Raw genomic sequence first — 13,273 nt, forward strand, 5'->3', positions numbered from 1 at the left:
ATAGAAATACTGAGTGTCACCAAGAATAGGTCCCTCCTTCCAAGTTGAACTATAGATGAAATGAACCTGCAGTCAAAATCTTAACAAATTATTATTCTCTGGTTGTCAACAAACTGATCCTAAAATTTAAGTAGAGAGGCAAATGACCCATAATAGCTAACTCAATATTGAAGAAGAAAAAGCAAAAGAGTATTGATGTATCTAAATTCAAGGTTTTCTGAAATGCTATAGTAATCAAGGGAGTATATCATTAGTGAAAAATAAATAAATAAATAAGACCCTAGAATGAAGTTGAGAGCCCAGAAATAGACCTCATACATAGAGTCAATTGGTCTTGGACAAAGAGAAAAATAATAAAATGAAAGAAACTTTAGTCATTTCAACAAATTGTTCTTTATCCAACTGGGCAGCCACAAGCCTAACTAGCTACATAAATAAATAATCAAATAAATAAATAAATCTAGATACTGATCTTATAACTTTCACCAAAATTAACTCAAATTAAACATAAAATGCAAGACTACAAAACTCCCAGAAAATAATTTTGTAGAAAATCGAGATGATTATGGGATTTGACAAACACTTTTTTGATGGAATACCAAAGGCATGGCCTGTGAAATAAACAATGGGTAAACTGGACTTCATTAAAATCAAAATGTTCTGCTCTTCCAAGAGAATGAGAAGATACTTTATAGTCTTGAAAAAAGAAGACATATTTATATTCAATAAATGACTAAATTCAAAATAAATAAAGAACGAATTCTTAAAATTCCACAAGAAGAAAACAAATAAGACAATAAAAAATGGGAAAAAGATATTAATAGAGAGCTAGCCAATGAAGATCAACAGGTGGAAAACAGGCACAAGGAGAGATTCCAAATATCATATGCAATCAGGGAACTTCAAATTAGAACAACAACAAGATGCCACCACACTCCTATTGGAAGGAACAAAATCCAAAATACTGACACCACCAGGTGCTGGCTTGGATGTGGGGCAATGGGAATGCCCATTCACTGCTGGTGGAAATGAAAAATGGACATTTCACTGAGCTAAAGCCAAGGTATTGGCAGGGCTGATTCCTTCTGGAAGCTCTAGTAAAGATTCTGTCTGGCTGCCTTTCCTAGCTATGGGAAGTCACCTGCCATCATGGGCTTGCAACCCCTTCCTGACCTTACTATAACCTCTCATCTTTGTCACCACTTCTGCTTCATCTTCCATAATGATATCTCCCTCTGCCTCTGCCTTTTAGTGACACTTGCATTGCATTTAAGGCCCACACAGATAATCCAGAATTCCCCCTGTACCCCAAATCCTTCAAATAAGCATATCTGCAAAGTTTCTTTGTTGTCTAATGTAACGTTCACAGGTTACGGAAATGAAGAAGTAGGTAGCTTTGGAAAACTATTATTGAGCATACTATACATGTTAAGTACTATTTATTACATTGTAGATCAGATAAGAAGTTTATTATACATAGTATGATAATATCTTATTTAAAAATACCTCATTTCTAGGATCCAGGGTATAGCTTGGCAATAGAGCACTTGACTTGTATGTACGAGTTCCCAGAACCTCAGAAATGGCAGGGGAGGGTAAATACTTCAAGTCTAATAGCAACTCCACTACTTAATAACCACTTGATCTTCATAGCTTCCTTTAGCTTTAGATAGGTAATATATTGCAGCCCAAAGTTGTGGTTGCAAGAGAGTCTACACAAGTTTCATGATTGGATGTTGGTAGGGAAGTTGTAGCTCAGATGTTCAGCATGTGGTGGTGGTGGTGGGGGGTCAGGCAAGGTGGCAGCACGTGCCAGATAGTAACTAAGAGAGATGTGTGAACTGTGCATAGGCAGTGGTCAGGCAGAGAGAGGACAGGAACACATGTCTGTGGGAACTTACCATATGTGAATAGGAAGAAAGTACAGTTATAGCCACATTCGTTAACTAAGCACCTATGTGTCCCTGGGCAGGCCCTGGGATTGCAACAGCAAATCATACAGGCTTGCTGTCACTCTCACAAAAGGGCCAACTGAACAGAAATACCAACATTGAAATGAAAATGACCACTGACCAATGATGAGTGCAGAGACAGGAGACAAATGTGTTCATGTGAAATTTAATTGTGTGGCATTAAAAAAATCAAACAATCTTAGATGACTTCCAAAAAGCTTGACCTGCAAACTAAGACCTGTAGCAAGAGAGGAGTTGGCAAGTCAGAGAAGAAGGGTGAGAGAGAGTTTTCTAGGCAGAAAATCTAGAGCATGGGTTGGACGATAAAAAGAAAAACTCGAGATACCAAATGTGCATTTTCTGTATGAAATATCACAAAACTAAAGTCTAAACAGATCAGTGGATCAATAACAGGACAGGCCAGACACTCTGTTGTTTGAGATTTATCCTCAGGACCTTGGATGTTTGTAAGGACCAGGGGAGCAGAGCCAGAGCCACCCTGGACGGCACCTCTGTGGAGGAGGGTCTAGCACAGTAAGCAGGACAGATGTGCGTGTGAATGAGGAGGGAGGGAGTGGTTGTTAAACATCATCTTAGAATATAGTGAGGTTGAGAAGCTTGCTAAACATCAGAGTAGTGTGGTCTAGTGCAGTAAATCCCAAATTTGTGGCTGCAAGAGAGTCTACAGAAGTTTCATGATTGGATGTTGGTAGGGAAGTTGTAGCTCAGATGTCCAGAATGTGTTTAGGGGTCAGGCAAGACGGCATCACGTGCCAAATAGTAACTAAGAGAGATGTGTGAACTGTGCATGGGCAGTGGTCAGGCAGAGAGAGGACAGGAACGCATGTCTGTGGGAACTTACCGTATGTGAACACAGCTACAGGTGATAAAAAGTTTGGTTTCTATTATACAGTTTACAAGCGCCAGAAGTCTCTGAGAAAAAATTGAAAAAAATAAAAGCCCTCCTCATGTGAGGTTTATGGATACCAGAGACAGGCAAACAAAAAGACACATTCAGGTAATCATGCTTTATGTAAAATGTAACACCTAAGGCCACAGAGTCAGGTGGGACTCTGCCCTTTTATCTGGACTTTCGTTTGATTAATTGCATACTCACCTACTCTGGAGTCCTGACTCCTTTTCTTTGCCACAGGAGGCCACACACTGGACAGGGGGACCCCTTGAGCATAGAGTGTGGGAAAAGCTGAGCAGTCGGGACAGAACAATCAGAGCATCCAAAATGTCTAAGACTGATCTGGGGGGAGAGAGGATGATGGATTGCCCTGCACTTGACTGTTATGACAGCTGTAAAACTCAGTTCCATTCCTAAATGTTCAATTACTAGAGAGGCACCTCCACAGAGGCAGGTAGGGAAGCAAGGCTTCAATTTCCTGGAGCTCCACTGCCTGCTTTCCATTAGGCCCACTCCAATTTATTTGGAGCCCTGGGCTTGAGTACTGGGTCCTTCCTGATTTTCATGCAAAGTGACTTGTTCCTAGTTCCCACCTCACCTGCCTTCCTATGTCAGTTCCTAATGGGCTCTGCTCTGACCACGTGCAGCCACAAGGCCTATGGGCTGCTGAGTGCATAAGGTTTGGTTCATTCCCATAAATGCATTTTAAGTAATTATCCAAGCAAGAAACACCGGCACCTATCATGGGAACAGACAACCAGGCTACATGAAAATCAGCAGCTCAGTCAGGTTGGCATCCAGTCAAACCTGATCCGGTATATTGGGTTTTCTCCCTGTCGTGAGGACAGAAAGTGCATACGGTGAGGCTTTTGCTACTGTCTCACAAAAGAAGTAAATAAAAAATCAGTTTGGAAAATCATCTCTTGCCTTTGTTGTTAGAAAATCAAAGACTTTTTTCTGCTCCTCCCTTTAGGCTTCATGAGTGACAAAGAACATGTCAAGAGAGTCATCTATCTAATTATGAAGAAAGCAATTACTGTTAACCAACCTTCCTGATCAAGGCTTTTAGAAAGAATGCACTGTGAAAGCCCCTGATGGAATGAATCATCTAGATGGGTTGCTGCTCTTTGGTCCAACTTACCAACTCTATTAATGCCAGATGTATTTTTAACAAGAAAAACAACGTTAAGAACTAAATTTTATTATTTAATTATTATAAAACATCCTTACAAATAACTCTGTTTGTAAGTTTCCCACTGAAGTTTAGAAAGAAGAAATAAAATAAAATTATCCAAGATCAAGTAGATAGATCATCTCAGTGGTGATGTCTTGTAAACACGGTGTCTGAACACTCCAACAGCATCTTGTCATTTGTGCCTTGATGTGATAGGTACATTTGGATGGTAAAACTTAAAAAAAATGGATTAATGTTTTATTCACTCACACTTGATCTCATATATAGACCTTGCCGTGTATTCAAGCCTCAGTTTCTCCAACCAAGAAAATAAGACATTATCAGCCTAAGAAGATTGACAAGAGATCAGGTCATGTTCTTCACCCTGCGTAGTGTCTTTTCACTATACAATTCTCTCCTCCATTGTCACTTTCACATCAAAACATACTCTTACCACATGTTTAGATATCTATAACAGTGTAAAATCCAGTCATTGATTGATGAACACAGATTAAAGTTAAGTCCATTTGTAATAAAAATCACTTTTCATGTGATTATTATGCAATTATCATGCGATTAGTTCCCTACCATCAATTCAAGTATATAGATGCATTTTTTCCTAAGTATCCTAATATTGCAAAACCTGTGTTTGTCATTCATCATTTTTTCCTCATGATTGATGGTATGAGATATATGTCCTTTGATTCTGTGGAAAGTGCCTATTCCCAATCCCTGTTTTTATGCAAAAGGGATTATGGATCAGTGAAGTAAAGTTTTTCCTTAACATTAAGCAAAGGCAAAAGAAGGCTAGAATGTAGATTTTCTGATTCTCAATCCAAATGGGCTTATGCATTAATTTAGACGGAGTTAGTAGGTTTTTAAATAAAAATAAAGAATCACAAAGCTTTACAGTACAGAATCCAGTTATAGGAGGGAGGAAAGGTGCATGTATGTATGTGCATGGAAATCTAAGATAACTATGCTATTTTGAAGGTCGCTGCAAATCTTTTACTACTTTTTCAATTGAAAGATAGATTCTAGCAATTCTTAACTTCAAATCTAGTGCTGTTATGGTTTTGACATGATGTGTCTCTTAAAAGATCCTGTAAATACTAGACTATTCAGAGGTGAAATTATTCAATTATAAAAGCTACAGTGTAATCAGTCCATCTTAGTTTGAATGGACTGATAGGATGGTAACTATAGACAGGTAGGATATGGCTGGCAGAGGTGGGTCACTGGGGCCATGCTCTGGAATGGTTCATCTTTCTTGTGGCCCCCCAACTCCTTCTCTGCTCCTGGTCACCATGATCTAAGAAACTTTCCTCCCTCAGAGCTTTCCACCATGAGCTGAACCTCTGATACCTTGAGCTAAAATAAACTTTCTCTAAGTTCTTGCTGGGTATTTTTGTAACAGTGACACAAAGCTAACTAAAGCAGGATTTGATATTATTTTTTAAAATTAATTTTAAATTATTTTGTGCATGCAGTTTTATGAATTTTAATACATGAATTTTAATATATGAACAAGTAACTACCATCATAATCAGAAAACATTCTGATCCAATACTGAAGTATCTCCCCTATATTCCCTGAAAGTTACATTCTCCCAACTTCCTACTCCCTGTCATTCACTGATTATCTCCATCACTAGAGTTGTGTTTTTTTAAGGTAATATAAATGGCATCACAGTATGTAACATTTCAAGATTGATTTCTTTCACTCAGCATGATGTCTTTGCATGGAGCCACAATCCATTCCTTTTTGACTACTGAGTAGTATTCCAGTGTGTTGATGTGCTTCAGGTTTCTATCCATTCAATCATAAAAAAGATATTTGGCTTGTTTCTAGTTTGTAGTGATTTTGAAAACATTTTAACAAAACTTACTGTGCAGGTTTCTGTATTTTCATTTCTCTTGATCAGGGAAAAGCTTTCAAATAATATAACCAGGCCTATCTTTATATATAGACAAGTTGATTCTAATATTTATATGGAAAGTCAGAGGAACTAGAATAATTATTACAATTTTGCAAAAAAATGATGGTGTTAAAATAATCACACTACTCAATTTAATAATTTTCTATAAAGCTATAGTATTTAAGACAGTATAGTATTATCACAGGAACAGACATACAAGTCAATGCAATTATATAAAGTCCAGAAGGAGAACAACAATAATACGGTCAATTGATTTCTGACAAAACTGTAAAACTAATTGAATGGGGAATGGATAATGTTTTCAATAGATGGTTTTGTGAAAATCAGACATGACGTTAAAAAAAAACTAAGTAATTTTATAATAATTGTAATAATTTTTAAATATTAAATAAGAAATAAGCCATTATAAATATCAAATAATTATGTTATATATTTTTGTTTCTAGTTGTACAGCTTTATCCCATAGAATTACAAATTTATTTAGTTTTGTAAGGTAATTTACAAAATACATAATATAACTTTGCTAGTCCTCACCTAAATTGATTTATCAGGAGAATTTTTTTCAATAGAGTCTTAGGAAGTTCTTAGAAAGTTCTTTTTTTGTTTTTGTTTTGTTTTTTGATAGAGTTTATAGAGCTATATATAAATAATCATGTTGCCTGTTAATAGAGGCAATTCTATACCTTCCTTTCCAATGTTTTCCTTTCACTTGTTGCCCTTATTCTGCAATGCTATAGGCTCCAAGGGTGATGTTAAATAAGAGTGTGAGAAGTTAATATTTTAATGTTCCCAGGGTTAGGAAGAAAGTGTTTTCCCTGCTAGCGTGATGCCAACTCTAAGCATTTTGTGGATGTCCTGTATCAAGTTGAGGAAATTGTCTCCTATTTCTAGACTTACTATGTTATAATAAATCTTCTGTGATGCCTCTTATAACATGTGCTTCTTAGTCACATGTAGATCTAAATTGGTACAATAATTGACAAAGAGAATGGAAAAGTTATAGGATGAATCATGCCAAATTTCTTCTAAATCCATCTGTCAAACTTAACTCCCAGTAACTCATCATGGTAGCATATTTGAAGGCAGGACCTTTAAAAAGGGGATCGTGTTAAAATGAGGCCACTCTGGTGGGCCCTAAACCAAGATGACCGTCATCCTTGTACAAAGAGGAAATTTCCATCCCCAAGAAATATCAGACAAAAATGTCCAGAGAATGTGATTATTTTGCAAGTTGAGACCATACAAGAAATCAAACCTGCCAACACCTTCTCTTTGACTTCCAGTGTAGAAATGAGAGAGAATAAATGTCTTTTGTTGAAACCACACAGTATGTGGCATTTTCCTGTGGCAAACTTTGCAAACAAAAACATCAATGAAGATTAAAGCGCATCTACAGATAGTTTCCAATCTGTGGTAGAACTTGTCATATAATAAAGGTGAAATTTCAGTTTATAAGAAAAAATGATTTATGAGCAACATCAGTCAGAGTGACTAAGAAGCTAGAAGCAAATAAAGAAATATCTAAATCTTATATTAACTGCTGTGCTGGTCAACTTTTCATCACTAAGAGCAAAATACATAACAAAAACAACTTAGAAGAGGAAAAGTTGATTTCAGGCAGATAGCCTTAGCATTTCAGTCAATGATCAGCCTACTCCATTGCTTTAGGCCTGAGGTGAGGTAGAACATCAAGGCAGAGGGTATGACAAGGGACGGTTTCCTAGATCATGGCAACCAGGAGGCAGAGAGAGAGAATAAGGAGCAAGGGAGAAGATAGTGTCAAAGGCCACTCTCCCGATGACCTACCTCTTCCAGCCATGCACTGCCTGCTTATAGTTACTACCCAGCAATCCATTCAAATTATAAATCCACCAAATCAATTAATTCACTAATGAGGCTATGGCTCTCATAATCTAATCATTTTACTTCTGAACATTCCTGGATTTCCTAACACATCAGCTTCTGGAGGGAGACCTCATGTTCAAGTCATACAATTGTGAAAATAGATTAAAAATGCATTAAAAAGACAAGTATAATGGAAAAATTTTAGAAGACTAAATACAGGGGACACATTTTGAACTTAGATCAGCTATAGATATCCTATCAAGGAAAAGAGCATATGAAGCTGTATATGAATAAATTAAAATATTTACACAGGAAAAGTTATCATAAATACACAGCACATGATAAATTATAAAATGTCTATAAATCCATCCTTATATTTTATATATGTATATATACAATTTCTTTTCTTTTTTTATTCTTCCAGAGTTCTCTTTATTGGTGCTTTGCAACACTACATAATCATGGGATTCACTGTGATGTATTTATTCACCCATAACTTACAAATTTGTCTGCTTCATTTCCCTGAAGTGCCTCTTTCCTTTCTCATTATGTTGATTTTCACTGTGACTATTTTCATAATAGGTTGGTTCTGAGACTTGTTTTGACTAAGAGGATGTAGGCGTTACCTTATTCGAGTTCTGAGACAACACCAAAGGAAGCTTTCTGGATCTCCTCTGGAACCCTCTGATGACCTTTGAAATTGAACAATGAAAATGGAACATTCCACATGCAGGGGGATTTTCAGACTGTAGCCAGAATCGTCAGCAGACACATGACAGATGCTCTCTTAGATCTTCTAATCTCTGCTGAGCAGTCAGAAGGCTGCAGGAGCATGGAGAACTCCACAAGAAACCAGCAGATACAGAACTGTCAGTTGCTTCCAGTCCAGATAGCCCGTCTTCAGCATCAAGAATAAAAATGGGGAACTGATTTGTTTTGTAGAAATAAACAGCTGATATAGAAACGTATAGCAGAAAATGTGGTAAATGAATGATGGAAACGTGTAAAATTCGCTTTGAGATCAGACAGTGGGAAAAGGTTAAAAAAGCAGAGATCATAGTGCTCCAAGAGGTGAACAGTGAATGGACCATGGATGACCAGGCTATAGAGTGACAGGAAAGTTAGAAACATTGTCACTTGTTACTTAGATGATAGAAAGCAAACCTATCTCTAGCAATTGGAGAAGTGTAAATTAAAACTACATTCCACTCCAGGCAGACAGCAATTATCAAGAATACAAGTAGCAATAAATGTTGGTGAGGATGTGGGGGGAAAAGATACACTCATACATTCCTGATGTAAAATGTGGGACTGCCAATCTGGAAAGTAGTAAGGAGATTCCTCAGAAAACTTGGAATGAAGCCACCATTTGACCCACTTCTTGGTATATATCCAAAGGATTTAAAAACTGGCATACTACAGTTACACAGCCACATCAATATTTATAGTGGCTCAATATGCAATAGCTAAGCAACAGAACCACCTAGATGCCCTTCAATAGATGAAAAGATAAAGAAAATATGGTATAGATGCAACATGGAGTATTACTCAGCCATAAAGAAAAATGACTTTATGACATTTGCCACCAAATTGATGGATATGAATACCATCATGCTATGTGAATAAGTCAGCCTCCAAAAGCCAAAGTTCAAATGTGCTCTCTAATATGTGGAAGATAATCCACAATAAAGAGGGGCGGGCAAGGGATGAGGGAAGGAATAGAAGTGGAGTAGAGTAGACAATGAAGAATGAAGTGGAGGGAGAGGAAATAGGAAAAGGAAAGACAGTGAAATGAATCTTACATAATTTTCCCTTGTTCATATTGAAAACAACAAAATGAATCCCACCAGCATATTCATCCATGAGAATGGGATCCTAAGTAGAATAAGATTTATTCCATTCTGGTATAAGAACATCAAAATGGATGATTGTGTTGTCATATATAACTAAAAAGAATAAATAAGTTAAAAAAAAGAAAGATACCTAGGGAACTTGTAGGTGTGGTCAGGGTTAGAGTTAGGGTTAGGGATAGGGTGCTGTCTACATCAAATCATAAAAGTATCCATGGAGTGCTTTTAGCAGAGTGGGATAAGGTAGTGCAGGGAAAAAAAAAAAAGATGAACTAAAGAAGATTTTTTTTTAATTTTCTAAGTAGAATTAATAAATCAGACAGGGAAAACAAATACTGCCTGTTTTCTCTCATATGTATTCTCAGATATCAATCTGAGTGTATAATAGTGATTAGTAGAGACTAACATGTGGGGGATGGGTATAGAGGGAGGATGAATTACAGGCACCAAGCACAGCTAGATAGCAGGAATAAATTCCAATGTTCTACAGCATAATGGGGTTACTAGTCCACAATGACTATTAGCAATTTTATGAATAACTATAGCAAAGAAATGAAAAGGCTCTAAAAACAAACTTATAATAAGGAACTAGAAATGTTCTTTACCAATATATATTGCATGCAAGCATCAAGATATCACTCTATACTTCATAGATAAGTATAATTACTACTTGTTAATCAAAATTACAAAAAGACATTTAAGGAAATGGAAATACTAGCTACCCTGATTTGATTATCCACATTATATACATGCATGGAATTATTACACTGCATCCCATTGATATTTATAATAAAAGTAGTAATAAATTAAAATTTTTTTTACTAAATTTTTTTTTTCTGGGTTGAAAGTATATCATGTTTTTGTTTTATTTTGTTTTGTTTTATATATATATATATATGGCTGGCAAAAGTTTCTCAAAGTAAGAAATGGCCTCAAAATAAATTCCAAATCAATAATAAGACCCTTTGTTAGGGTTTAAGGAAGATTTGAGGAGATGTCTCATAGATGGACCCAGTGAAACTAAAAGGGTTTTGTGAATTTTAAGGGTGATACTCTCCTGGTCACTCACCAGGCTTGACCAGTGAAAGGACCACTGGGAGAAATTCGTGGGTTGGCTTTGGTGTGAAGCGTGGAACATCATCTGATGTGTAGAGGTTCACAGTGTTTCTGAGACAGTTGCCCCACCTTAGAACAAGGAAGAGAAACTGTTGCAAGAGAAAAAAATCTCTGGCTTCCAAGCTTTTGTGAGCAGGCAACAACCTGAGAAATATCCCTACCTGCAAATTGGTGTATTTTTTATTCTAAAGGAAAAGAGTTTGGGAAGATGGAGTTTAGAGCTGCAGAGAATGATGGATCAGGAAGCCATTCTTGGAAGCAGAATTGCATCTTATTAAAGGAACAGTTCTTGTGCCTAGACCACAAGACGCACAGCCTTGACTGCATTTCAGACTTACTATGGACTAGTAAATGCCTTGCCTCCTGTTCCTCACACATCAGCATGAGAAAACTTAACTGTAGCTGGCATGTCCCTGTCTTACTTATTCTGTTTATTGGGTGTGTGAGCAAAAGAAAAAAAAAATGCCTATGTAAGTCAGAGATTTCCTGGTAGAGGAGTTACACTGAAGATCTTCCCCGAGGGCCCTCACCTATAGCCAGTTGAAAGAAAAATGACATTTGTCTTAAGCCACTTTGGGAATGATTTGTTACACAGCAAGGGATTTTGGTGTATACATATATTTAAAAACTCTCAAAAGATTGACATCCATGAAGTTCAACAAATGTTTTCAAAGAACTGATAAAGGTAATCAATTCAATAGAAAAATCAAAGACAAAGAATAAATAGGCAAAAGGAGGAAATGTAAATAAGAAGCGTACTAAGGAAAAGAAACTTAGATTCAGTGGGAGAGAGAAATATGCAAACTATCACTTTATATATCTTCCACTGAAAAAAGTGAACCTGCAATTTCTATTATGGATAGATATGTACGACCTTTTTGGAAAGTGGTTTAGAAAAGAAAAATCTACTGTCATTAACATTGCACATGAATTTGCTGAGCAACTTCACTTTTAAATATCTCTCCCATAGAAATAAATGTACCATTATATTATGATACATCAATGTATATAACTATATTTAAGATCATTTGCAGCCTCAAGTAACTGGAAGTAATGTCACTTACCATCAAATAGTAAACTAAATTTTGGATCTTTATACTAAATTATGTTATTCAACTCTGAGACTATGTAACCATGCTTACTTGTAACTATGTTACCATGTTTACTTGTAACTATGTTACTATGTAACTATGTTTACTTGAAAAAAATTCCATGTTGCTTAATTGAGCAAAGATACAATATAGGAAGAGGTTATTTATAAAAAAAATTATATTTGTACAGCAAACACTGTCCAAAATGACAACACTTTTATGTGTTCTTACAGATATCTATACATGTTGCATATACAGTTATCTGAGCGAGGAGAGAAATAAAGTTTATCTATACAGAGGGTGGGATGGGAAACAATGCAGGTATCTGTGGGAGGGAGAAGGTCATGGAAGAAAAAAAAAAAGGAAACTATTTCACTTAAACAGAGGGAAACCCAGTATGTGCAGATGGGCACCTGCTTAAATAAAAACTGCAAGAGGCAGAACAACTTGTAAATCAGGATGCTACTTTTATAAAATTCATTTTCATATTGAAACATGACTTAAAACGTTTAAATAAGTAAGAGGAAATTTTGTGGTTGAATTCTCCCATTTGTCTATTGAGTACCTCAAGGAGGTGAGGTGGAAATGCACAAATCTAAGCTCTTTGCCTATGTAGATATACTTTTTTAATTCTACTTTTTTAATAATCATCCCTTCATTTTTCATATTATTCCATATTTATTTACGCATTTATTTTTTCATTTATATTGTGATAAAAGATACATAACATGAAATTCGCCATTTTAACCATCTTCAGGCAGCCAGTTAAATGGGTTTAAGGACATTCACACTATTGTGCACCCATCACCACCAACCTTATCCAGAACATCCTATCATCCTACAGTGGAATTCTGTATGCTTTCAAAAACTCCATACATTCCCTCTGTCCTGGTACCTGGTAACATCCATTCTATTTTGTCTCTGTGAAATGTATTACTCTATAATTCAGGCAAATGTAATAACACTTACTTGTATCTAAGGTAAGACTACTCCAGATAGCTCATTATAGGATCATACAGTATTTGACCTTTCAAGTCTGGTTAACTTCGTGCAGCATACTGATACTTTTGTACAAGTTACTTTCTGAAGTCCACACCTAAGGGATAGGGAGTCATATTTTATCACCTTCAATGGTTAGTACCTACACAAAATTAACTAGAAATCTTTAGAAAAATGTGTCTCTAATCTCCCATCAATTTTCATTCAATTGTTCATGTTCATGAACATATGAATATTTATTTCATACTTGGTATTAAGCGTACTATGTTGTTTATTTGGTTGTTCAAATTGCTCCAGTTTGGGCTTCTGTGAGCTCTTTTATGATCTCTGTGTCCTTCTGCCATATTAACATTGGTTTGTTTTGAGCACTTTATGTACTTTCTATTACTACCTG

The sequence above is a fragment of the Marmota flaviventris genome, chromosome 11 (assembly GCF_047511675.1).
Source record: "Marmota flaviventris isolate mMarFla1 chromosome 11, mMarFla1.hap1, whole genome shotgun sequence".
Classification (NCBI taxonomy): Eukaryota; Metazoa; Chordata; class Mammalia; order Rodentia; family Sciuridae; genus Marmota; species Marmota flaviventris.